Below are 26473 nucleotides of genomic sequence, written 5' to 3' on the forward strand. Positions count from 1 at the left end.
GTTAAATGACATAGTCAAAGTTTCCTTATCATTGAAAAAAAATGAAGAAGAAAAAGCGTAATTGTATTTATATCTTGCAAACCAAATCCCATATTCTTTTTTTAACTTTAGAGTAAATATAGCACCAACTTTGCTTTGTTACAAAAGCATTACAATGTTGTTGTTAACTACAGTCCATAAAATGCATTCGCTATATTTTCCCATGTATCACCACACACTAATACCTTGTAGTAGAATATTCCTATATTTATATTATTAACCACAATCCTCATCTACTTCCAAAATCCCAGTATCATACATTCTCAATATTATCCTCCAGCTGTCCTTCAACTAACATTAATCTTCCTTAGACTACTCATTTCAGCCACAATTACATCCATAAATCAACACTGCTCATTACATTCACTATAATGTTAAGTCCAACCATTACCACATATTTACATTTTTTATTTTTTTATTATGTTGTCTTTTTTTAAGATACATAAATCACAAAAAAATGTTACATTAAAAAACATAACAGGTTCCCACATACCCCTCACCCCACACCCCCACTTCTCCCACATCAGCAATCTCTTTCACCATCATGGCACATTCATTGCATTTGGTGAATACATTTTGGAGCACTGCTGCACCGAATGGATTATAGTTTACATTGTATTTTAAGCTCTCCTCCAGTACAATCAGTGGGTTATGGCGGGATATATAATTTCCAGCATCTGTCCCTGCAATATCATTTAGGACAACTCCAAGTCCCAAAAATGCTCCCACATCTCATCTCTACTTCCCTCTCCCTGCCCTCAGCAAGTTCCTTGGCCACTTGCTCCACATCAGTGCTACAGTTTCTTCCATTACTAGTCACAATAGTTCTATAGTAGAATACCAGTAAGCCCACTCTAACCCATATTTTATTCTTCCATCCTGTGGACCCTGGGTTGGTGATGTCCACTCCACCTCTATATAGAGAGGGGTCTCAGAAGTCACATAGTTGATGGATGCAATTCTTGTGCTTGCAGTTATAGTCACTCTTGGTTCCCTGGTATGATGGTTGACCTTCTTCACTTCCCTGTTAACTGACCTGGGAAGGTCCATCAATTCAGAGAGTAGGAGCTGCAACATCATTCTTATTGACATCCAGATTCTGAATAGAAGATCATCAGGAGTGGTTTGTTTGTTTATAGGTAATCACAGTCTAGCACAGTCCTGACATAATTCTGAACATGACTCCTCTCCACATATTTATGCCCCTAGCTCTCCTTTTCTGAATGTAATGCACTACCACAAATTTCTATGCCTTCCTTTTCCTTTCTTCTTTCCTATTGTTCCCTTTTATTCTGTAATTCCTTCCTTTCTCCGTCCTTTATATCCTGGAATTTATGGTTTGCCTTTCCTCTTTCTCTTGTTTATTAGTCTTTTCTTCTCCTGTCTTTTTTATCTTCTACACTTTAATAGATTCTTCACATCTCCACTTAATTATAAACTCATTTCATTGTTGTTGTTCTATTTATATTCCAACTGAAATTATCCGATGACCTACAGAAAACTCACATTACTTCTGTCTTCTTTTTGGTGATCTCGATGTGTTCCACTGATTTATTATTACACACAATTTTGTTTGTATTTATGATTATGTTAAAAACCATACTCAGAAGGTCAAAAAATGTGATTCATTAAATTGACTGTTATACTAAAATTGACTGTTATATTAAAGTGTGTAATTCCTAGAATATAACATCAACTCCCAATATTATCAGCAGAGTATCTGTCTCGCTGCTTTTTAACCAGATTTGAAATAAGTATTTTTGAAATTATGTTTTCTGTTCATATGGGAAAATTTGTGATGTGTTAACACATTATTTGACTACATTTAATTTTCCACTATTATATTCCATGTGTAAGATTTAATTTATAAATTTTCTATCCAATCTCTTTGCCCATGTTCTCTTTCAAAATTAGTTTATTTTTCCTCCTTAAAATTCTGTATGAGATAAATAGTTACTAACATATATATAACAATCAATTTCCTTATTTGTAGTTTTTTCAATTTTTGTATATGATGCACAATAATACCTAAAAAACTACACCTTTTACAAATATCCAAAAACGTCTCTCTAAACTTTCTTCTTCATATAATCAAATATCTTCCTCCAGCTAGGTTTTACTCTAATGCTCTTCTTTGGATATTATAAAACCTATGGTTTATTTACACTAATCACAAATTAGTCAAAATTTTAAAATAGTCACAAAAAGAATATATTTTGTTTACTTTGCTAGCTAGCAGTTTTTTAAAGATATGTATGCTAGAGTAACTACCAGGTTTTCTCTATTGTTTTGGTATTTTATTTTAATTATTAATTTTTTAAAAATTACATGATGACAAAAATAAAAGCAGTAACAGAACATAAACATAAAACAGAACAAATAAGTGAATATAATTTCCCTTTCATTTTGATCCTATTTTTTAAACTATTTTATTAAAGTTGATAGATCACAAAGAACGTTATATTAAAAAACATAAAAAACATAAGAGGTTCCCATATAGCCAACTCCCCACCCCACCTCATCAAAAATTGTATTTTTGAAGATACATACATCACAAAACAAATGTTACATTATAAAATATGAAGTGCCCATATATCCCTCACCCCCCCCACCCTACTCCTCCCACACCAACAACCTCCTCCATAATTGTGGCACACCCATCACACTTGGTGAACTCATTTTGGAGCACTGCTGCACCACATAGATAATAGTTTACCCTGTAGTTCACACTCTCCCCCAGTATATTCAGTGGGTTATGGCAGGATATATAAAGTCCAGCATCTGACACTGCAATATCACTTAGGAGAACTCCCAAAGTCCCCCAAATGCCCCCACATCACATCTCTACTTCCCTCTTTCTGCCCTCAGCAACTACCATGGCCACTTTCTCCACCTCAATGCTGCTACAATTTCTTCTATTACTAGTCACAATAGTTTTATAGTATAATATCAGGAAGTCCACTCTAATCCATATTTTATTTCTCCATTCTGTGGAACCTGGTTTGATTACTATCATTCACTAACTAGTGATGCAACTATAAAGAGACCTTGAATAAAAGGGTCAACTCAGACCAGGAGAATATTTCAGCCTTCATATTGGATCCAGTGTTAAAAATGGCTTTTTGACCTTGAATAAAGGGGGAAAATGGCAAAGACAAATGAGTTTATATGGCTAAGAGTCTTCCAAAAAGAGTCAGGAAGTCATCAGAGGGGTCACGCTTAAGCACACCTCAGCAGGACCCTCGAGAGAGACAAAGTAGATACAACCATACGTACTAGTTCTCCTGAAGCCTATGGAATCCACAGGGTATATGGTCATGGCAGATGAATTTGGAGTTCTGTGCCATGTCAGAGGGCCCTACTTTGGAATTTGTGCTCCTGAGTGTGATGGAACTGGACTCAGATGTGACCTTCCTACACATGCCTCTTCTGTCACTTTTACTGAACGTGTGGTTGGTGCTAGGAATGGTGCATACTCAGGGGAATTGAGTCTCTGGACTGCCCATGTGCCAATTGGACCCTGAGCCTCAGCAGAGTTGTGACTCCTACTCTCTGGTTCATTGGACTTACCCAGGTCATCTAACAGGGAGGCAAAGATGGTCAGCCACCACACCAGGGTAACAAGAGTGCCAACAACTGCAAGCAGAGGAATTGCATCCATCATCCATGTGGAATCTAAACCCCCTCTTGATCCAGAGGTGAAGTAGACATCATCCTATTTTTAAGCACTGAGGGTTATAGGCAGTGTTACATGAGGTACTTAAGTATTTATAAATTTTTCTCCTCGTTTCAATTTTCCGGACTCCATCAATTCTGCTAATCATTATTTTTTTGGCTGGATAAGGTATACTTTTTTGATGGTACATGACAGTTTGCTGAGGCAATGCAAGCCCCAGCATCAAAATTATTAGAGTACGTGCCGCTGTTAAAGTCTCAGGAGACAACCTGGCCTTCAGTATAGCCAGGGTGCCATTCAGGGCACATGTGATGCCTGCTTCACCACCTTCTTGATGTCTCATCATATTTGGTCACTTTCTCCAAACTAAAGGTCAGATCCACATGACAGCAGGGTTGATATTGAAGATAGAAACACTTTAAGCAGTTATTGTCTCATTTGAGATTATATTACTATGATGAGCCACTGTTTATCCTTGAAAAAGGTTTGCAAAATTTTTATATTATTTAAAGTATTTACAAATGGTCGATTTCCTCAGCAGTGAACTGTAGGAGACAATTTTACCTCAGAGGCTGATGGCCCCATAAATACCAGCCAAGTATCACAGGAGAAACAAAATCTTTAGCAGCAGCTGTTGAAATGCGTACTCCTGGGAAGTGGACTTGGCCCAGTGGTTAGGACATCTGTCTACTACATAGGAGGTCTGAGATTCAAACCCCGGGCCTCCTTGACCCATGTGGAGTTGGCCCACATGCAGTGCTGATGCACGCAAGGAGTGCCCTGCCACACAGGGATGCCCCCATGTAAGGCAGTCCCATGCACAAGGAGTGCACCCCATAAGGAGAGCTGCCCAATGTGAAAGAAAGTGCCACCTGCACCAAAATGGCACCACACACACGGATAGATGACACAACAAAAGGAAACACAGATTCCCGTGCCGCTGACAACAACAGACGCAGACAAAGAAGAACACGCAGCAAAACAGACACAGAGAACAGACAACTGGGGTGGGGAGGGAAGAGGAGAGAAATAAATAAATAAATAGATAGATAGATAAATAGATAAATAACAAATAAATCTTTTTAAAAAAAGAAAAAGAAATGTGTACTTCTGTCAAAGAAAGATCGGTTTCCAGCATTCAAATTTTGTGCAATAGACTATTTATATCAGAACTTAGTTAGAAAAAAGTTTTGCAGAGACTCTGTATGCTTAAATTCCCTTCATTTTTATACCAAGATAAAAATTCTCTTGCAGGAGTTCCTGATGATAAATTTCAGACCCCATGGACAAGAGTCCCAGTTGTTTCAGTTTAGGGAATGACAGATATCTTGATCTGGGATCAACTGAAAGCAAGGCTGTTTGTGGAGGATTTCCTTGAAAAGAAAACAATTACTAGAATGGTGATCCAGATTAACTATGAATTTGAGGAAGTTGTTTCAAGTTCAAAACCAAACTCCCAAACTGAAGCAGAGAAAGCCAGCTCATACACCTGTAAGGACTGTAGTGAGGACTTTACACATAATTGTTTATAAAATGTCCAGTAATTCAAGTGCAGAATCAATATTTGTGTACTGATGATGAAGAAATAATTTTTGTAAATAATTTGATGGCCTATAGAAGTCAACTATCAACTGTAGGTGTCCCCAAAGTAATGTGCGGGGCTCAACTACAGCCATGTTGCTAGGGAGGATCAATGTGCACAGAGAGGTGAGGGTGTGGTCAACCGTGTCTGTACCTGCCAATAAGCTGAAAGGAGCTGATGTCCTGATAAGAAGGAACTCTAAGAAAACCTTCCTCAAAGAATTTCATGCCTGTAGGCTCCGGCTCTTGTAGCAGAGAAGTCAGGTGTACATGGTATTGAAGGCCAGGATGAGAGAACTCTGAGAAGGAAGATGATTTATTTAAACTGGCCAGACTTGGTGGACTCTTGTCTTGATAAAAACCAAGCCCCAAATAGAATTTTTGGGTTCCTTTTATAAAGAGGAATTATGAGTGGGGAGTCAAATGGTGCTTGTATGCAAAAGGACTTTTTGTTATTTTCTTCAAGTGTTTTATCTGAGTATTAGGTTATTTCCTCCAGATAAGCTTGATTTAACACATATGCCCCACATTCCAGGTAAGCTTGATTTAACACATATCCCACATATTCCAGGTATTTTAGCATGAACCCCCTGGATTCCAGGTAAGCTTGACACATTTGGTGGCTTGTGTCCTCCCTGAATATCCAAAGCCTATAGAGTTTATAATTCTCAATTGACTTTCTAGGCATATTTAGATATAAAATAAGTTTGAATTTATGCACAGGCTATATTACTCCGAGAACAGTGACCTAGTTAACTGCTTTAAATAAAGCTTGTGGTGCCAACTTGGGGCCTTGGCTTTGCCATCAGCTAGCCCTGGCCCACCCAGTTCCCTCTGAACTTGTCTTTGTCTCTATGTGTCTTTCTTCGCCTCCTGTCACCTCCCCTCAGGTTCTCAGTTCACAGCACAGGTCACAGCAAGTGGCACCCAAACAGGGATCTGAGTACAGAGGAACATATGAGAAGGAGAGGAGGAGTCCCTGTGAAGAGTGGTAAACACAGGGAGAAAGCCCTGGGTGTAGAAAATGGGGAATCACTGTTCATCACAGCATCATTTGCATGTGCAAATTTTGAAAGCTTTGTTAGCTAATAGAGGTTCAAAAGTGACTACCTCATAACTGGCAATGTTTTTAGATTTTGTGCAAAAGGCATGACCCTAGTTTCCCAATGAAGGCACCATACATGAAGAGACATGGCAGAAGGTTGGTCAATGCCTTCAGGACTGTTACACTGCTGAAGGGCCCAGGGTGTGCCAGTGTGCACCTTTACTTTGTGAGGCTTAGTAAGAGATTCCCTGGATCCTCTGAGGGAGTTGGAAGGCCAACCTATGGTTGAGCCTTTAGCATTCACAGTTAATAAAGGGTTACAGGAGTCCTCTTCATCTGCTGCTGAGGACCCCAAGGAAGAGGAGGATGAGATGACCATGCCTTTGGGCTCTGGATGGATGTCTAAATTATCTGTGCAGGATCAGAACTTGTTAGCTGCAGCTCTCCCTTCTGACCCTGTGGTGCCTGCACACGAAGCAGAGGTTCCTTTGGTATCCCCACTGCAGCAAGGGCTGCACGTGGCATGTCTTGCTAGGGAAGACATCACAGGGTTCCAATTGTTCCATGTGATAGAGCACCCAGACCCCAATAATCCCAGTCAGGTCTTGCACTGTCATGACCTCATTCCTTTCAAATTTTGGAAGAGTTAAAAATGGCTTGCAGCACTGTTGCATCCAGCTAGAAGGGTATTGGGAATGAATAACAAGAGAGAAGGGATCAGGGGATCTGCAAGTCAATGCCCACAGACAAGTTTATTTCTATGCAGCTGCATATTCATAGAGAAAGCTTGTGTAGAGAAAAACAAAAAGCAGAGACAGATTTACTATTGTTATCTTATCGTTAGAAACAGAGACAGGCCAGTTTTTATTTTAACTTTTTAAGGCAACTTTGTTCTTTCTACTAATGTGGCCTGTTGACCTAATAGATCTTAACCAGAGACCTTCCTGTGCTGTTGACCAAGGGTGTCTCAACAAAGAACATTCTTTTCTTCTTTTGTTTCCTAGGTTACACCATGTCTTATTTTCTTCAGCCAACAAGTCATCACTTCCTTCATGTCCCCCTTTTTGTTTTAGTGCCAGGGTGAATGTGCCTATCTTAGGTTGCCCTTATCACAATTTAAGGGTCTTACCCATCACTGACTACCAGCCAAACTCTCCTGGCACAATAGTCCGGGTCATCTGCACTGGAACCCATATTCCTTTTCTTCTCTGAGTGGCCACAATAGTTTCATTTTCCTGTAAAATATTCTCAGACATACAAGTATATAGTGTACAATTTTTACAAAACAGGATTTGATTTCTAATTTCTAATTTTCCTGCCACAAAAATGTAGGGATCTCATATACATATCTTGAAATGATATGTTTAATTAAAATAACAAAATTGTCCAGTGTTATTCTTGTTCCCAAGCCACTCATAAGTGGGGGGCTAGTCCAAGAAATACTTTCCATAAATTTCTCTGAACAATTGGTGTACTATTAATCCATTGGGAAGGTAAGCACCGTCCTTTGTTTTTCCAAATAACTGATCTATTAGTAAATATAGCTTTTTCATTCATGGACCATGGAAAAGGATGTTGTCCATTAGCACTAAGCTATTGTTCATTCCATGCCATGTAAAGCTGCCAATATTATTAGTACCCCATAGGGGCACTGTTCCATACCATTCCATAGGAAACATTAAAAGAAACAACTTCTCTTCCCTTATGGTAATTTTGCCATCTTTCTTCATCAACTTGTTCTTGTGGTGGACAACTGTAATTTTGTAGCATGGCCAGAGAACTATTATAGGATGAAAATACAGTAATAAGCAATTTGGTACCATTGGCTTTAGTAATGCTAATAGTGCGATTCTGTTTTCTCATACAAGGAAGCTCTTTTCCTATACATAAATGATGACCATCAAAAGGAAGGGTTAAATTTACTAAAATTCTTCCTTCTTCCTCAGGTTTCAAAGGCAATCAATGATCTATAGGTCCTGGGAACATATAAGCTTTATTTAAAAATGCTGGAAATGGGGAATCTGCCCATGATAAAGCTCTCAACAATGGCGGATTGGGTATATATGCCCAATAATTATGGTTTTCAGCTACATTACCCAAGATCTTTGGTGTTGTCAGGAAGAGGTGAAGCATCACTCTGTCTCATTCTCTGTCCATGTGCCAGTAACGAAATTTGTTCTTTGTCTCCTGTAATTATAAGAGCATTTCCTCACCCCCATACATTACCTTTCCCTTCCTGACAAGTGTTAGTCAAGACATCTTTCCAGTACACTGGCTGATATTCAGTTTGGCCAGATAAAACTTTTTCCTTATTTAAAGTATAATGCCTTTCAGCTAGTGTGATGGAATCATATACATTAAGAAAATTTAAAGTAAATAAAGCCTTTGTCAGTTGATCCTTTGGTACTAGGATACTGTCATCTCCCCCTTTTTGTTTTAACAGCATTTGTTTAAGGGTATGATGTGACCATTCAACTATGGCTTGGCCTGTAGGATTATAGGGAATTACTATGATAAGAACAATGGAATATTGAGAACAAAATTTTGCAAATTGTTTACCAGAATAAGCTGGACCATTATCAGTTTTAATTTGTACAGGGCATCCCATGACTGCAAGGGCAGACCACAAATGTGAACAAACATGACAAAATCTTTCCCCACTATGCGCTGTTGCCCAGAGAAAATGAGATATTGCAATTTACCAAAAGATGGGATGCGGTCACCCCTCGGGCTGAAGTGTGGTTTGCTGGCCTGGCGGGGGAGCAGCCGCGGCAGGCCAAGTCGCTGCCCCCATAATAGGGTGGCTGGTCGGACTCACCGCCATCCCTGAAGGATGCTCGGCATGGGCGCAGAGTGCCCTCGGGTCTCCCCTTCTCGGCAGCCATGCTTCCGCGGCCGCCCCTCCTCCCGGATGGTGCCACCCGATGCCTTGTGGGGCGGCACCCTTCTTCTTCTTTCTCCCTGCGCAGGCGCCGGGCGGAAAATTCCAGTCTGCCCTTTTCCCCTCCCCCGACAGCAGCAACAGCCAGGCGTGGGCGGAGAAATCCAGTCTGCCCTTTTCCCCTCCCCCGACAGCAGCAACAGCCAGGCGTGGGCGGAAAAATCCAGTCTGCCCTTTTCCCTCCCCCCGACAGCAGCAACAGCCAGGCGTGGGCGGGAAACTCAAGTCTGCCCTCCACCCCAGCAACAGCAGCCACCAATCCCTAAACCCTGCCCCTTCCCCCAGCAACAGCGACAGCCAATCCCTAACCACCACCCCTCCCCCATCCAGTACTGCCCACTGACCTTTCACCGGCAACCAATCAGAACAGGGCGTGGCTTCGACCAATCAGCCTTCCCCAGCCCCTATAAAACTGTTGCCTCTCCCTCAATAAAGTGGACTTGCGTGTTTACCTCGTCTCCGCGGTAGTTCTTCTGCCGTGCGCCCTCCAGTCCTGAGAGCCCCCGACAAGGGCCTGGCCTCCTTTGTCCCCAGTTCGTCGCCTGCTTCTCCGGGTGACCCCTTCATCGCCAGCTTCGCCGGGCGACCCCGTCAGCCGAACCGCGCAACCCCTTGTGAGACCGATCCCTCGTCTGCTGCCGGACCGACCCCTCGTCCCAAGTGGGACCGACCCCTCATCCCAAGCGGGACTGACCCCTCATCCAGAGCTGGACCGACCCCTTGTCCGCAGCCAGACCCCACCTCTACCGACCGAGCAAGCCACCGCAGTTGGCGCCCAACGTGGGGCAAGGCAACCCCACCACAGCCTCACTCCATAACCTGGCGGCCCCCCCCTCCTTTCTTCTCACCTTGGGACTTCTCTCGTGCAACATTGCTGCTACCTGAGCCTTGGCTACCTCATACGATCCACGGCGGTCTGGGAGAATCGCTGGATGGCTTTCTCCTTCCATGTCGGGGGCTTATACCGACCCGCTATGATTAAGAGGAGCCTTGGATTTCTCGGGAGCACGCTCTTGCACGTCTGAAGTAACCCTACCATAGCCCTACACCCTCCTCTCTTCTCACCCCTATCTTTTCGCTCTGCATTGCTGCTCCTGAACCTTGGTGACTTCATACGATCCACGGCGGTCTGGGAGAATCGCTGGATGGCTTTCTCCTTCCATGTCGGGGGCTTATACCGACCCGCTATTATTAAGAGGCGCCAATAAATCTCTCAGGAGTGCGTGCCTGAGCACCTCCACCCCTGCCTTCACCTCTGAATCCTCCCCTCCACGCTTGCTCCCCTTTGCCTTGCTCCATTGCTCGTCGTCCTGCCCTCCCCTCGTCGGGGCCTTCTCTTGGCCCGCGGCCACCGTCGGAGTCCCATCGGCTCCGACCCCTCGTCTCACCGCGCACCTCGGCTCCCATCGCCACGCTCTCAAGGTAAGGGCCCCTTTTCTTATCGGCTCCAAAAGGCCATTAGCAATGGGTAACATCCTATCTGCTAAGCAAGCCCCGCAAGTTCGGGCCCTCGCCGGTCTCCTAGACACTCACCGGTGTAAGATCTCTTTGAAACAGCCCCAAGTCGTCTGTAACCACAGCCCCCCATGCTGCCATCACTCTCGAGCAGCTCCAGCCCCACTAAACGGCCCACAACCCACTTTCCCTGGCCCGCGGCCTGCTTTCTAGCATCCAATAACGTTTCTACTCTTGCCTCCCCATACTTCTGTGGAGCTTCCTCCTGTCTCGACCTCACTCCTCTTCTCAGCTATCCAAAGTGTCCTTTCTTGTCCCCCGCTCCCCTCCTTTTTTTGCTTGAACCCCCATTGCGTTGCAGATTGGGCCGCCCCATGTCGGCCCGCCCCGTTAACATCGGCCTCTCTCACACCCGTGGAGACCTTGGCCTTCTTGTCCTCGCCTACGTCTCCACCACTCCCGACGCTGCTGCCACCACCATCGCTGGTGCCCTGACGCGACTTGTCCTCACCGCTGCAATCCTCCAGACCATCACACAGTCTGCCTCTACTGCTCTTCGCCGCCAAGAAGAGATCAACTACCTGTAACGTGCTGTCATTCAGGACTTTTAACAACAGATGGACCTTATAGCCGCCGAGATCAACGAGAATTGGACATTGGCCACCCTTGCTTGCAATGGCAAGATAACACCCCCTAAATTGTACATTTATATCCCCGTCATACTCACCTCCCTCTTCAGCCCCGCTTCCCTCATTGCTTACTGCCTCTTGGGCCTCGGCTCCTTGTTGCTGCTGCCATCCTGGCCCTTATTTGAAAAGAAGGGGGAAATGCGGTCACCCCTCGGGCTGAAGTGTGGTTTGCTGGCCTGGCGGGGGAGCAGCCGTGGCAGGCCAAGTCGCTGCCCCCATAATAGGGTGGCTGGTCGGACTCACCGCCACCCCTGAAGGAAGCTCGGCATGGGCGCAGAGTGCCCTCGGGTCTCCCCTTCTCGGCAGCCATGCTTCCGCGGCCGCCCCTCCTCCCGGATGGTGCCACCCGATGCCTTGTGGGGCGGCACCCTTCTTCTTCTTTCTCCCTGCGCAGGCGCCGGGTGGAAAATTCCAGTCTGCCCTTTTCCCCTCCCCCGACAGCAGCAACAGCCAGGCGTGGGCGGAAAATCCAGTCTGCCCTTTTCCCTCCCCCCGACAGCAGCAACAGCCAGGCGTGGGCGGGAAACTCAAGTCTGCCCTCCACCCCAGCAACAGCAGCCACCAATCCCTAAATCCTGTCCCTTCCCCCAGCAACAGCGACAGCCAATCCCTAACCACCACCCCTCCCCCATCCAGTACTGCCCACTGACCTTTCGCCGGCAACCAATCAGAACAGGGCGTGGCTTTGACCAATCAGCCTTCCCCAGCCCCTATAAAACTGTTGCTTCTCCCTCAATAAAGTGGACTTGCGTGTTTACCTCGTCTCCGCGGTAGTTCTTCTGCCATGCGCCCTCCAGTCCTGAGAGCCCCCGACAAGGGCCTGGCCTCCCTTGTCCCCAGTTCGTCGCCTGCTTCTCCGGGCGACCCCTTCGTCGCCAGCTTCGCCGGGCGACCCCGTCAGCCGAACCGCGCAACCCCTTGTGAGACCGATCCCTCGTCTGCTGCCGGACGGACCCCTCATCCCAAGTGGGACCGACCCCTCATCCCAAGCGGGACTGACCCCTCGTCCATAGCTGGACCGACCCCTCGTCCGCAGCCAGACCCCACTTCTACCAACCGAGCAAACCGCCGCAATGGGACATGCGTAACATCCATCTGACAGATCTGATTTGGAGCCAGCCCTCGGGGATTAGTGCCTTTATCAAATGGTGCTGACATGAGAGGGCCACAGGTAGAACAATGCCTTACAATATCTTGCACTTGCAGTTTTGTTAAAGATAGAAATTTATGTCGCAAACCCTTAGCATTGAGATGAGTAAGAGCATATTTGGCGGCATCCTGTATAGACCCTTCCAGAATATCAGCTTCTGCATTACATGTGGACAAGGGTCTGGGTAAAGCAGAATGTGATCAAATATGGGTAATATACAGAGAATTTACTCATTGATGAATGAGTGCCTGCAGTTGCAGGAACATTTGAGAAAGTTCATCGGTGACAGAAACATTAGCAGTTTCAATTTGAATAACTGTCAAACAAACGTATTCAGAATCAGAAATAATATTAAGAGTCTCTTTAAAGTTTGCAGGACCATAAGAACAGCTGATAATTCTGTATGATGTGCAGAAGTATGTGGTGTTTGCCCAACTTTTTCTGCAAGGGGAGTGACATAAGCTGCTTTACCATTGCTACTACCATCTGTGAAAACGGTAAGTGCTTTTTCTATTGGAAAAGATTTAACTATTTTTGGTAAAATCCAAGTTGTTCTTCATAAAAATGTAAATAGCTTAGAAGTGGGATAATGGTTATCAATAACCCCCTTAAAATCACTAGGCTTCAGCTCCTACACCCTGGTTTATTGGACTCACCCCTCTCAGCTAACATGGAGCTGAAGAAGGTCATCCACCACACCAGGGAGCCAAGAGTGCCTACAATTGAAAGCAGGAGGATTGCATCTAGCATCCATGTGGAATCTAAGCCCCTTCTTGATATAGATGTGGAGTGGACACAACCATTCCAAGGTCCACAGGATGGAGGAATAGAGTATAGATTAGAGGGGACTTACTGATATTCTATTCATGAACTATTGTGATTAGTAATCAAAGAAAATGTGGTATTGGTGTGGAGAAAGTGGCCATGGTGGCTGCTGAGGGTAGGGAATGGAAGAGATGAGATGTGGGGGCATTTTTGGGACTTAGAGTTGTCCTGGGTGGTGCTGCAGGGACAGTTACTGGACATTGTATGTCCTCCCATGGCCCACTGGATGGACTGTGGGAGAGTGTGGTCTATGATGTGGACCATTGACCATGAGGTGCAGCAGTGCTCAGAGATGTATTCACCAAATGCAATGAATGTCTCATGTTGATGGAGGAGATTGTTGTTATGGGGGGAGGAGTGGGGTGAGGGGGGTGAGGGGTATATGTGGACCTCATATTTTTTTATTGCAATTTTAAAAAAATAAAGACAAAAGAAAAAAGAAAGAAGAAAAAATTTTCAAAAAAAAATAATAAGGTGGTATGGAAAAAGAAACCAAATGTATGCTATAGACCATATTTAGTGGTAATATTCTGATGATATTCTTTCTTAATGTGTAACAAACGTTCCACAACAATGGAACATTGGAGGAGGAGTGTTTTACTGGAATTCCACACATTATGCATGATTGATATTTAAAGTCACAACTTTTCTAATAAAAATATATATTAGAATAAAAACAATTTTTAAAAAATCACTAATGGCAATTTGCCATTGTGTATTTGTAGCATAAAGAAGTTTAATTTTATCATTAGACAGGCTGCATATTATTTGATCGGGATCAGTCCCTTTAAGTTGCATGAGCCATAATCGACCTTTAGCAATGATAGAAATGTTTCTGTAAATATGTTTGCAATCTTTTTTTGTTTATTATTAGGAATATCCATTCCAAAATGCCATCTTGCCAAAATAACGCAGTTGAAGAGTATGAGGTAGAAAAGATAACCAAATTTATAGTTTTATCAGGGTCTATTTGAGTTAATTGTCCCTGAGAAGCCCGCTCTTCAATGAAAGCTAATTCCTCCTCGGCCTCTATGGACAGTTTCCTTGGGCTCAAGAGGTCAGAGTCCCCTTCCAAAGTCTGGAATAAATGCTGCAACATATAGTTAGGGATTCCCAGAGTAGATCAAATCCAGTTAATGTCCCCTAAAAGTTTCTGAAAATCATTTAAAGTATTTCATTTATCTCTTCTTAGTTGTATCTTTTGTGAGCGTATATACGTCCATTTGCCAGTTGCATAGCCAAATAACAATAAAGGGCATTCCACTGAACTTTCTCAGGGGCAATCTATAACCCATACTCAGGAAGCACCTTTTCAGCACACTGAAATTGTAGGGAGCCGTCTCTCTCTCACTCTCGACACAAAACGCCATGATTCATTTGTGTCGCGCTCTAAGGCCGCCATTCCTTGGTTTCCTACTTCCTCTTTCTTCTTCCCCTTTGCTCTCCCTCTCCCGCCACTGTTTCAGGTGACACGCTCCAATTGGGCACTCCCTAAAGCGTGCGAAAATCTTTCCGCAAATGCTGCAAAACAACCATCTGCGCATGCGTATGGCACGAAAATCAAAATCTAGTTACCCAATCATTAACCAACACATACGTTGTCATCATTATGTGTCACTTCCTTCATCCCTGACTATATATTCCCCTGACCAACCCTCAATAAACGAGACTTGATCAGAATCCTGTCTTGTCTCTTTTCTTCTCGTCTCTTCTCCCTCCAATTCCCACTCCCTCTTTCAGGTCCTGGTTCGACTGTCCCGCGGGTTGGGTCAAGTGGCGCCCGAGCAGGGACCTGAGATGAGGAACGCGGACAGAAGGGCCCACGAGTCAAGAGTTAAAAGCTGAGAAACCAGATCATTACTGAGAGGCCATCAGCCTCCGTATCGACATCTTCAGCAAGCAAGAGGACACCGAGAGGGAACCTGCCTCCCGGGCAAGACCTCGGTAAGTGATCGGCGCCTATGGGACAAGCAGTGAGCGAGCATGAGGCGTTTATAGAAGGCCTCAGAGAGGCGTTAAAGACGAGAGGGCTAAAGGTTAAGATAAAAGAGTTGCAAAAATTTTTAACCTTCCTAAAAGAAGCCTGCCCCTGGCTTCCCCAAGAGGGAACCATAGACGAAAAGCGGTGGCGTAGGGTAGGGGATGCCCTGCAGGATTTTTACAAAACCTCTGGCCCTAAAATGGTCCCTGTAACAGCCTTCCATTACTGGAATGTTATCAATGACATCCTCGAAGTCCGTCTCGCCAATGCCCTTGCCGCTAGCATAATTGCAAAAGGCGAGGAACTTTTAGCACAGGGCCAGACAAAACCCCCCTCAGTCAAAACCCCTGTTAATACCTCCCCCACCGATTCAGACTCAGTATCCATCAAAATAGAAAGTGATGACGAGCCAGCTCCACCCCCTTGTAACGGCAGTAGCTCTAAAGGAAAGACTCGTTCCAACCCAGGAGGATGGGTTCCCTGTAAATCGGGTCCTAACACTCTAGACACCGACTCCGAGGATTCCGATTCGGAAAGTAAAAAGCGCCCCACCACTTTTCATCCTCCTCCATATGCCCCTACTGCACCCCCCTTTCTCGTTCACTCTGCTAACTCAGACCCCAACGCAGATCTAAAATCGCAGCTCACTCTTTTAAAGGAGAGAAAGGAGCTCCAGTCCCAATGCTTAACCCTGCTTCGCCAACTTAATTTAACACCCCCTCTACTCAATCTCCCCAAAACTTTCCCAGCATCAACACCTGTCCCTTCTCAAGCTACTAACTTCCGCACACCGTTCAGCCTCGAAGGTTCCACTTCAGCCAAGGTCATTCCACCCCCCGCATTTCCTGTCGTCGAGAGACCGGGAAGTCCCATGAAGCTGGTGATGACGTCGCCGTCGAGCCAGAGCCTGAGCGCGTCTACAATCCTTTCCCCTTCAAAGCCTTAAAGGAGCTAAAATCCGCAGTTACCACTTATGGGCCTACCGCGCCTTACACCCTCTCTGTGTTAGAGCACATTGCTGATGGGTGGCTCACTCCCAACGACTGGCACACCCTTGCTCTGCTCTCAGTGCAGGGGACTGTCTTCTCTGGAAATCAGAATACAGTGAATTTTGCAAAGACACCGCCCAGCGTAATCTCAAAACCGAGAACGGGTGGACCGAGGACATGCTCCTCAGTGCGGGGGATTTTAAACAAACCTCAGAGCAAGTGCATTTTGATGCCGGTCTTTTTGAACAAGTCCGTGCTGCTGTCCTTAAGGCATGGAAGAGACTGCCCACCAAAGGTCAATCCCTTACCTCCTTAACCTCCGACCGTCAGGGCCCCGAGGAACCATTTTCTGATTTCGTGGGTAGGCTTTGCACTGCTGCAGAGAGAATGTTCGGTGATGCCAATACAGATGCAGAATACATAAAACAAATAGCCTACAAAAACGCCAATACGGCGTGCCAAGCAGCTATCAGACCCTATAGAAAAAAGGAAGACCTCTCAGGCTTCATTAAGCTTTGCTCTGACATTGGTCCTTCAAAACAACAGGGCCTAGCCGTAGCTGCCGCAATAAAAGAGGCTACCTCTCAACAAGTTAATATCCTTGCTGCAGCCTTAAAGAAGCGTGTCCGTCCCTTGCGCCTCGTGCGTAAAGAGCATGTTTTTCTTGCTGCGACCCCAGCCATCTAGCAAAAGACTGTCACCGCCTTCGTGCTAACCCAAAGCCTTCCCCACTTCCCGGCATATGCCTGCGCTACCGCCGGGGTAAACACTGGGCTAATGAGTGCAGATCTAAAACCAATTCCTCAGGACACCCCCTCCCTCCTTTTCAGGGAAACGGAGGAGGGCCCCAGCCCCAGGCCCCAACACCAAAACAAGTTATGGGGCAGTCAGCTTTATTCTCGCCTACAACAATCCATTTCAAACCTCTCCAGGGCAACCCCAGGAAGCGCAGGGTTGGACCTCTGTACCTCCTCCCACACCGTATTAACGCCTCAGATGGGAGTCCAAGCCCTACCAACCGGTGTGTTTGGACCATTACCAGATAAAACTTTGGGCCTAATAATCGGACGGGGCAGCTCCCCTTATCAGTGGCCTCCACATTTCCCATGGAATTTTCGATAATGATTTCACTGGAGAAATAAAAGTGATGGCTTCTGCCCCCAAAAGCATCATCTCCTTCCCCGCAGGACAGCAAATCACCCAGTTGCTAGTTCTCCCCTTAATACCAACCAATAATGCAGCCATTGGCGATGACCGCAGGGATAGAGGGTTCGGCTCCTCTGACCTTTACTGGTGCAAGCTATTTCCACCAGCAGACCCACAATGACTCTGTGGCTCAATGGTAAAGAATTCACCGGCTTAATAGATACGGGAGCAGATGTTACTATCCTGAAAAAGGCTCATTAGCCATCCAATTGGCCCCTCTCTCCCACAATAACTAATCTGAAGGGCATAGGGCAAACTCAAAACCCCGAAAAAAGTTCCATGCTATTAACTTGGAAGGACAGGGAAGGAAATCAGGGAACCATACAGCCTTATGTCCTCCACGGACTCCCCATTAACCTTTGGGGAAGAGATCTACTCTCTCAAATGGGACTTTTCATGGGTAGCCCCAATGATATCATTACAGCTCAAATGCTTTCACAGGGATTCAAACCGGGAAAAGGCCTGGGAAAATTTGAGTCAGGCATTACTCAACCTATACCAGTAACAGGACAAAACAGCAAAAAGGGCCTAGGAAATTTATCCTAGGGGTCATTGATCTTCCTGTACCCCATGCAGATCAAATCACCTGGTTATCAGATGTACCTGTGTGGGGTCGATCAATGGCCTCTGTCATCAGAAAAATTACAAGCTGCTCAGCAGTTAGTACAGGAACAGCTAACAGCAGGACGTATCATAGAAAGTAACTCTCCTTGGAATACCCCTATTTTTGTTATCAAAAAAAATCTGGTAAATGGCGATTACTGCAAGATTTAAGAGCGGTAAATAAGGACTATGGTACCTATGGGGGCCTTACAACCCAGCCTCCCAACGCCTGTCACCATTCCTCTTGAATATTACAAAATTATTATAGATTTAAAGGATTGTTTCTTCACCATTCCATTACACCCGGCTGACTAAAAACGCTTTGCATTTAGCCTTCTCTCCATCAACTTTAGAGAGCCTGTGAAAAGATATCAGTGGAAAGTTTGACCCCAAGGCATGACTAATGGCCCTACCTTTGTGCCAAAAGTTTGTAGCTTCTGCTATAAACAAAATCAGAACAATGTGGAAAAAACTGTATATCATTCATTATATGGATGATATCCTTATAGCAGGGGATAAGGGCCAGGATGTCTTACAATGTTATGGGAGTTGGAGCAAGCCTTGCAAGTTCACGGGCTGCAAATCTCCCCCGATAAAGTGCAGCTGCAAGACCCTTACACTTATCTTGGTTTCCATAGGACAGGACACAAGATCATTACCAGAAAGGCTAGCCTCAGGCTAGATAAATTAAAAACCCTAAAAGACTTTCAAAAAATGTTAGGCAACATAAATTGGCTATGTCCCTGTCTAAAACTAACCACAGGAGACTTAAAACCCTATTTAACAAATTACAAGGAGACTCTAACCCCAACTCTCCTAGGAGTATTACTCAGGAAGGAGGCCAAGCCTTAAAACTAGTTGAACAAGCTTTACACTCGCAATTTGTTACATCCATAAATTACAATCAGCCCTTGTCTTTCATCATATGTAAAACTTCCCTCACTCCCACAGCAGTATTCTGGCAAACCGCGCCCATATTATGGATGCATTTACCTGCATCACCTGCGAAGGTAATCCATCCTTACTGCCAAGCTATTGCAGATATTATCCGCCTAGGGAGAGAGCAAAGCAGGCGTTATTTCGGTAAAGACCCTGATGTTATAATCCAACCTTATACTAAAGAACAAGTCAGTTGGTTACTACAAACCACTGATGGCTGGCCTATCGCCTGTGCAACCTATACTGGACAAATAGACAACCACTATCCCAATAATAAGCTGCTTCACTTCTTAAATACACATGAATTCATTTTTCCCACAAATACCTCTCTCCAACCCATCCCTAACGCCCTGTCAGTATTCACCGAGGGGTCCTCTTCAGGAATCGCTGCTTATGTTTGTGAAGGCAAAACAGTGCGACTTCAAACTCATTCAAAGTCTGCACAACTCACTGAACTGTGCGCTGTTTTAGCTGTATTTTCCACCTTCCAGGACGCTCCTTTCAATCTCTTTACAGACAGCACTTATATAGCCCAGTCAGTCCCTCTCCTTGAAACAGCCGCTCAAATAAAAAATGTCTCAGAAGCGCTGCCCTGTTTAGTCAGCTGCAGTCTTTTATTCAAAGTAGACATAACCCATTTTATATCGGCCACCTTAGAGCCCATTCCAACCTCCCCAGGTCCCCTTACTCTGGGGAACCATCTGGCCGATCAAGCTACTCGATTAGTGTGCTGTTAACCACAACCTAAAATAACAAATCAAACCCCCTTGATGAAGCTATCAGAATCCATCAACTACACCATCTTAATTCGCATACCTTAAGACTTATGTTCAAATTTACTAGGGAACAAGCTCCCCAAATTGTCAAAGCGTGTCCTTCCTACATAACCCTCCTACCTACACCGGCATTTAGGAGTAAATCCCCGTGGTTTAATACCCAATGCCCTCTGGCAAATGGATGTAACTCATATTCCTGAATTTGGTAATCTGAAATATGTGCACGTTACAGTTGATACCTTTAGCAGCTTATCTTCGCTACCCCACAAATGGGAGAAGCAGGAAAAAATGTCATAGCACTTGTATTGGCAACCATGGCAGTCCTGGGAACTCCACAGCAAGTAAAAACGGACAATGGCCCCGGATATACAGGCTGTGTATTTACAGCATTCTGCCAGCACCTACACATACAGCTACTACAGGCATTCCTTATAACCCTCAAGGCCAAGGTATAGTTGAAAGAGCCCATTTATCCCTAAAAAATACCATCGAAAAAATAAGAAAGGGGGAATGGTATCGTGTCAAAGGATCCCCCAGAAACCTGCTCTCCCACTCTCTCTTCGTTTTAAATTTCCTAAACTTGGACAAAAAGGTACACTCTGCTGCAGAACGCTTCTGGCACCCCCAGTCTGCCACTGACCATGCCACAGCTCTGTGGAAAGATCCCATGGATAACACATGGCACAGCCCTGACCCAGTCCTGGTATGGGGCAGAGGATCAGTTTGCATTTATTCAAAAGAACGGGATGCAGCCAGGTGGCTACCTGAACGATTGGTAAAGCAAGTGGATAACAATAACTTATCCAGGGTAGAGAATTCTCCCTGAGAAATGTATTGTTCTCTTACAGGACATGAAGCAATCCAGAATGCTACCCTTAAAGATCTGGATGTTGAGCTGCCTTCTGAGTACTGCCCAGAGGTGCATGGAACCACCCACCAACCCACAGAAGATCTTGGAAAATCTATATGGTATACCTTGTGAGTGTAAAGGAGGTCAGGTTATCGCCGTACCCAATATGTATACACAGTCTGTGCAGTGCGATGATAATAAGATGGCTTATTTGCAGGCCCCGACTAGTCATACTGGAGCTTATGGGAAACAGCAGTGGGTCTGCCAAAACCTACCTAGAGTAATTCCCCTCCATAGGCGGCTGCCCTGAACCCTGCAACTGTAAATCTATATACCCATCCATGCACAGCAGCTGTTATACTGAGGTACAATCATGCACCGAAAACAATAAGACCTATTACACTGCCAAATTAGCTCGTACCAAATCTGGCAGCACTGAAGGAGACTGGAGCAATAACCCCAGTCCTCTAAGGAATAGTAAACTAACCCAAGCCGGCTGTCACGGTACCGTGGGAAACACTGTTTGCTGGAACAAAGTTCGTCCGGTAGATATTTCAGACGGAGGAGGTCCACAAGATCAGGTCCGGCAGGTGATTATCCAGGAAAGAATCGAGGAAATTATTAGGAATTCATTCCCTCAACTTGAATATCACCCTTTAGCCTTACCCAAGACTGAGAGTGTAAATATAGATGCTCAGACTTTTGATATCCTTATGGCTGCCTATAAATTGTTCAATGAGTCCCAACCCAACACTGCACAAGATTGCTGGTTGTGTTTATGTACAGGAAACCCAGCACCATTAGTACTACCCGCAGTTAATAGATCTTACCTTAGTATTCAAACCTGCGCTATCATCCCACCCATTAGGGTACAACCCATTTTCACTGATGCATATGCTGTTTTCTGCCTCCATTCTCCATCAACCAATGGTAGTGATGAACTTCATTTAGGACATGTTGCCTTTGCCCAATGCAACACAACACTCAATATCTCCAATGCTCTTTGCGCCGGTAATGGCACAGTATTCATTTGTGGCAATAACCTCACATACACCTTCTTGCCCTCTAATTGGACAGGGACATGTACCCTTGCCATTCTTTTCCCAGATGTAGACATTGTGGGGGAACTGAACCCGTGCCTATTCCGAGGATGGACTTTATTGCCAGTCGCTCTAGAAGGGCCATTCAATTCGTTTCACTTTCAATGACATTAGGCATCTCTGGAGCTCTAGCCACTGGAACAGCAGGTTTGGGGATATCCATTAATCAATACACAAAGCTATCTAAGCAATTAATTGATGATGTCCAAGCCTTATCTAGCACTATACAAGATATCCAAGAGCAATTGGATTCTTTAGCTGAAGTAGTATTGCAGAACAGGAGAGGGCTAGACCTCCTTACGGCAGAGCACGGTGGGATTTGTTTGGCCTTATAGGAAAGGTGTTGCTTCTACACTAATAAATCTGGCATTGTTCGAGACAAGGTGAAGAAGCTTCAAGAAGATCTGGAAAAGAGAAGAAAGGAGCTGGCCGACAATCCCCTGTGGAGTGGGATGAATGGACTATTGCCATATCTACTCCCTTTCTTGGGACCTTTGCTTGGTTTGATAACGCTTGTGTCACTAGGACCTATCCTATTTAACAAGGTTATGGCATTTTTAAAACAACAGCTGGAGGCCATAAAAATGCAGCCTCTCCAGGTCTATTACCACCGACTAGACATGGCCGATTGTGAAGAATATAACGAGTCCATAGCACGATCATCATAATAAAATCTAGCCCTTGCAGGTGCCACCACCGCTATAGGACTCAGTGCGGGTGCCCTCTTTCATTCCGTCCTTCAAGGACAACATTTTGAAAATCTAAGGCAACTTAATCTGCGATCCACAGCAGAGTCATTAGAATCTCTGCAGAGGCAGCTAACTTCGCTAGCCCAAGTTGTACTCCAAAACCGATGCGCCCTTGACCTCTTAACGGCTGATAAAGGAGGAACCTGCCTGTTTCTACAAGAGGAATGTTGCTATTATGTAAATGAGCCCTGCATTGTTGAGCAAAACGTAAAAAAACTTAGAGACCTACAAAAGGGACTCTTGCCTCCTAATTCCTCTCACCCCTTTTTCAGCTTGGATCACGTCTCCCATCATGGCATGGCTCGCACCCCTGCTCAGTCCCTTTATCATAATCATTATAATCTGCGCTTTTACACCCTGTCTTCTTAAGTTCTTACAGAAACGCATGGAAGCTATATCTGCCTACGCATTGTACATTGCACACGCACGCCGATACCAACCAATCGCGACTGAAGAGCCCGCCACTATACCAACCCCTTTTTAACCTCTCTTAAACTTCTTCCTCATTATCTCACCCCCCATGGTCGCCTTTTGGCCCTCCAGCCTCTAGGTCGCTCTACTTCCCCCATTTTTGCTGTGCGCCGTTAGCCACCAGTGTGAGTCACTGCGCCTGCCTCACCATTACAGGCGGCTAATCAATCTCTCACACCCTGAGGAGCTGAACTGGATAGCCAATGACGGGCAACTGGGCATGAACGTTTGTAAGACACAGCCACCTAAGACAGAGACACGGCCTTTTGCTGCAGTTGCATTCTCGATGACGGGTAGGCCAGCCGTTTGCACGCCCCAACCTAAGACAGGCACAGTTCCCCCAAGTTCCAAACGGTGGCCACAAAATATAAGAGAAAACGGGCACCTGTGGGAAGCCATGGTAATGGACCACAGGGGGTCTCAGCAAGCGTGCGCGAGGCAAACCCCCCACCTTATTAACAAAGAGACCGCGCCTGTCAACATGGCGACCTTTCTTTGTTTTCTTCCTCTTCCTTGTTCTTCTTCTGTTATAATTTCCCGGGCAAAAAGTGTCACACCTGCGCAGTACTACTCTAGGGCCACAATTGGCGCAAAGACGTACAACCTATGACAGGCAGCCTAGCAACTTTTCATCGCCTTTTATGGAAACTTGCCTTGCACGCCAATCATACCCTGCCACGTATTCTACCCTCAGGATAAGGTCTGATGCTCAACCCTCAATAAACGAGACTTGATCAGAATCCTGTCTTGTCTCCATTCTTCTCGTCTCTTGTCCCCCCAATTCCACTCCCTCTTTCAGGTCCTGGTTCGACTGTCCCGTGGATCGGGTCATAGGGGATTCCCATATACCCACCACGATCCACCTTTTTCTCTTTAACCTAATAATACTTTGTATGTAGATGGTACATTTGTTACAATTGATGTACAAATATTGAAAAAAATTCTAGTAGCCATGGTCAATGATTTACATTATGGCTTACCTTTCAGACCATGCACTTTTATAAATTTTGGTGAAATTTAACATGGCCTGTATTCATCATTGCAAGATCATGTAGAACAATCCCATTGCCCCTAAAATGTCCCATATCCCTTCTATTCTATTCCTTTCTCCCCCTCCCCTTGGGACCCACAACAACCACCAAAAAATTCCTTGAAGAAAAATATTCAAATTACTGGCTGCAACATTGAGGGCTTGACATAGTGGCCCACCCCATCCCCATTAGGCACTGTCTATGCTCTCAAGAGACTCCTGTCCCACAGCCACTGATACAATACACTATGACAAGATAAACACCCACATACTCCCTAGAAGTCTACCCCAGATGTGCCCTGTCCTGCTTGCCCCTGATATCCCAAACCAATAACTCCCCCTGCCATGTTTACCAAAAGAACATTCCCAATATTGTAGTTTCAACCACACATACCTGCAAATCTCCAGAGTTCAACTGTTCCCTCCCCAATCCTCCTCCATGTTCCAAGGACTGCCCAACCCACACTCCCCATACCAAACCCCTCTTAGTTCAGCATTACCCAACAAAATAACATCACCACACCACTGTCATGCCCATCCACTGCACAAATACAAATTTCCACCTTATAACAGATTTTGTCCATATGGGCATTGGCTTAAAATCTGCCTCTCCCTTTGTCTCCTGTAAATCTATCTACCAGATTCTAGCTCTGTGAGCCGGCTCAATTTTGCTTAATTCATATCAGTGAGGTCATGTAATATTTGTCCTTCAGTGCCTGGCTTGCTTCACCCAACATAAGGACTACAAGATTCATTCATGTTATCCTGTGTGTTAATAAGGTATTCCTTCTTACAGTTGAGCAATATTCCATTGTATGTATATGCCACAATTTGTTTATCCATTCATCTATTGATGGGCATTTGGGTTGTTTCCAACTTTTGGCAACAAGGAATAATGTTACTATGAACATTGGTGTGTATGTATCTGTTCATGTTCCTGCTTTCAATTTTTCTGGGTATATATCCATCAGTGGGATTGCTGGGTCATATAGTAGTTCTATAGTTCATTGATCTTCTCTTAACAAATCCACCTATGTTGGATTTGTCTCAAGACCGTGCCCAGAAAATAACTCCTTGGAGTCATTTACAATGCTCGAACTGTGGGGTCAGCTTGACCTAGACTATTCACAATGTCAATTAATTTGAAGTTCTTGGCTCTGATTCTAATTATAATAAGAAGTCATTGGAAGCTTTCATGCCAGGAAGTGGTCATATCTGACTTTCATTTAAGTTCAATCTCTTCATGTTGCAGAATGAGAAATGAGACCAAGAAGGATTTTTTTCAAGATTGCCCAACCAGCACCCAGACCTATTGTGTGTGGGATTCCATTCTATGAAGTACTGCTTCTTATAATTCTTCCCTCTAGGAGTTTCTTTTACCTATGGTGACCAGCCCATGACATTTACAACTATTATCTCATATATACTGGATGACACAGGAAAAGAAGCTAGAATGCTCCCAATTGCGCAGGTAGGGAGGCTTTGGAGGTACTGAGAGGTAAAATAACAAGACCAGGGTCAAAAAACTGCTAAGGTGTAGTAGCTGGGTTTGAATACAGCTTTATCTCATCATGTCAGGAGTCCTATCTTTACCCAGCCCTTTCCAGTAAGGTGTTGGGAGGGATATGTTTATGAAACTCTGTCCAGTTGACAGGATGACATGGCTGAGGAGAATGAGTAAGCAGTAGTCCTGAGAGGCCATCATGTAGGTCTTGTCTTTTGAGTGCTGTCAGGTTAAGGGTGGAGACCTCACTGCATTGAAGGCGACATCACTACCTTGGAGATAGAGTCCAACAGAACTTGGAGCCCTGGTAACTAGACACCAAGGTCCACAGACAACACCCTGCCCAGCTCACTTAGCCTGAGATGCTTGAGAGAATAAGATATTCTACTGCTGTGTTCCTAGATCCAGAAATACTGGCCTCTGGAATATTTGGAACAAGATCTTTTTGCATCAGTGTAGTTGTTGGCCCAGTCCTCAACCAGAAAGCCACTGGCCATTGATCAGGAGGTTTCCAAAGGTAACTTAGTGTGGCCCAGGGTCATCCAATTCAAGTCAAGCCACCACTTTCATCCTATGTGGGCAGCCCCCAATCCTCCCTCCTTTCAGTGTGTAGGAGGCACAAAGAACAGGACCATCTTGGGCAGGAGCAGTTTGTCAGGGTATGGAAGCACGGCAGGCCCTTTGGGTTCACATCTCAGTTCAAGAGTGAATGGTGGGGAGGCAAGTGGTGGTGGAGTAAGCAATGGCCATTATTAATGTTAGGCCTGGGGCCCATTCCAAGTGGGGTGGTGGTGCATTCAGACTCTCTTCTTTGCCCAGTGGGGAGCACACAGTTATATGGGGTGCTCATCCTGTGGCAATTGCCAACCAGTCT

General features: G+C 45.0%; 1 pseudogene; it reads right to left on the reverse strand.

Annotated features, from left to right (window-relative positions):
* Positions 1-26473, reverse strand: part of LOC131277014 (zinc finger protein 334-like) — a 266430-nt pseudogene that overhangs the window by 61345 nt on the left and 178612 nt on the right.

This window comes from Dasypus novemcinctus, chromosome 31, assembly GCF_030445035.2.
Source record: "Dasypus novemcinctus isolate mDasNov1 chromosome 31, mDasNov1.1.hap2, whole genome shotgun sequence".
NCBI lineage: Eukaryota > Metazoa > Chordata > Mammalia > Cingulata > Dasypodidae > Dasypus > Dasypus novemcinctus.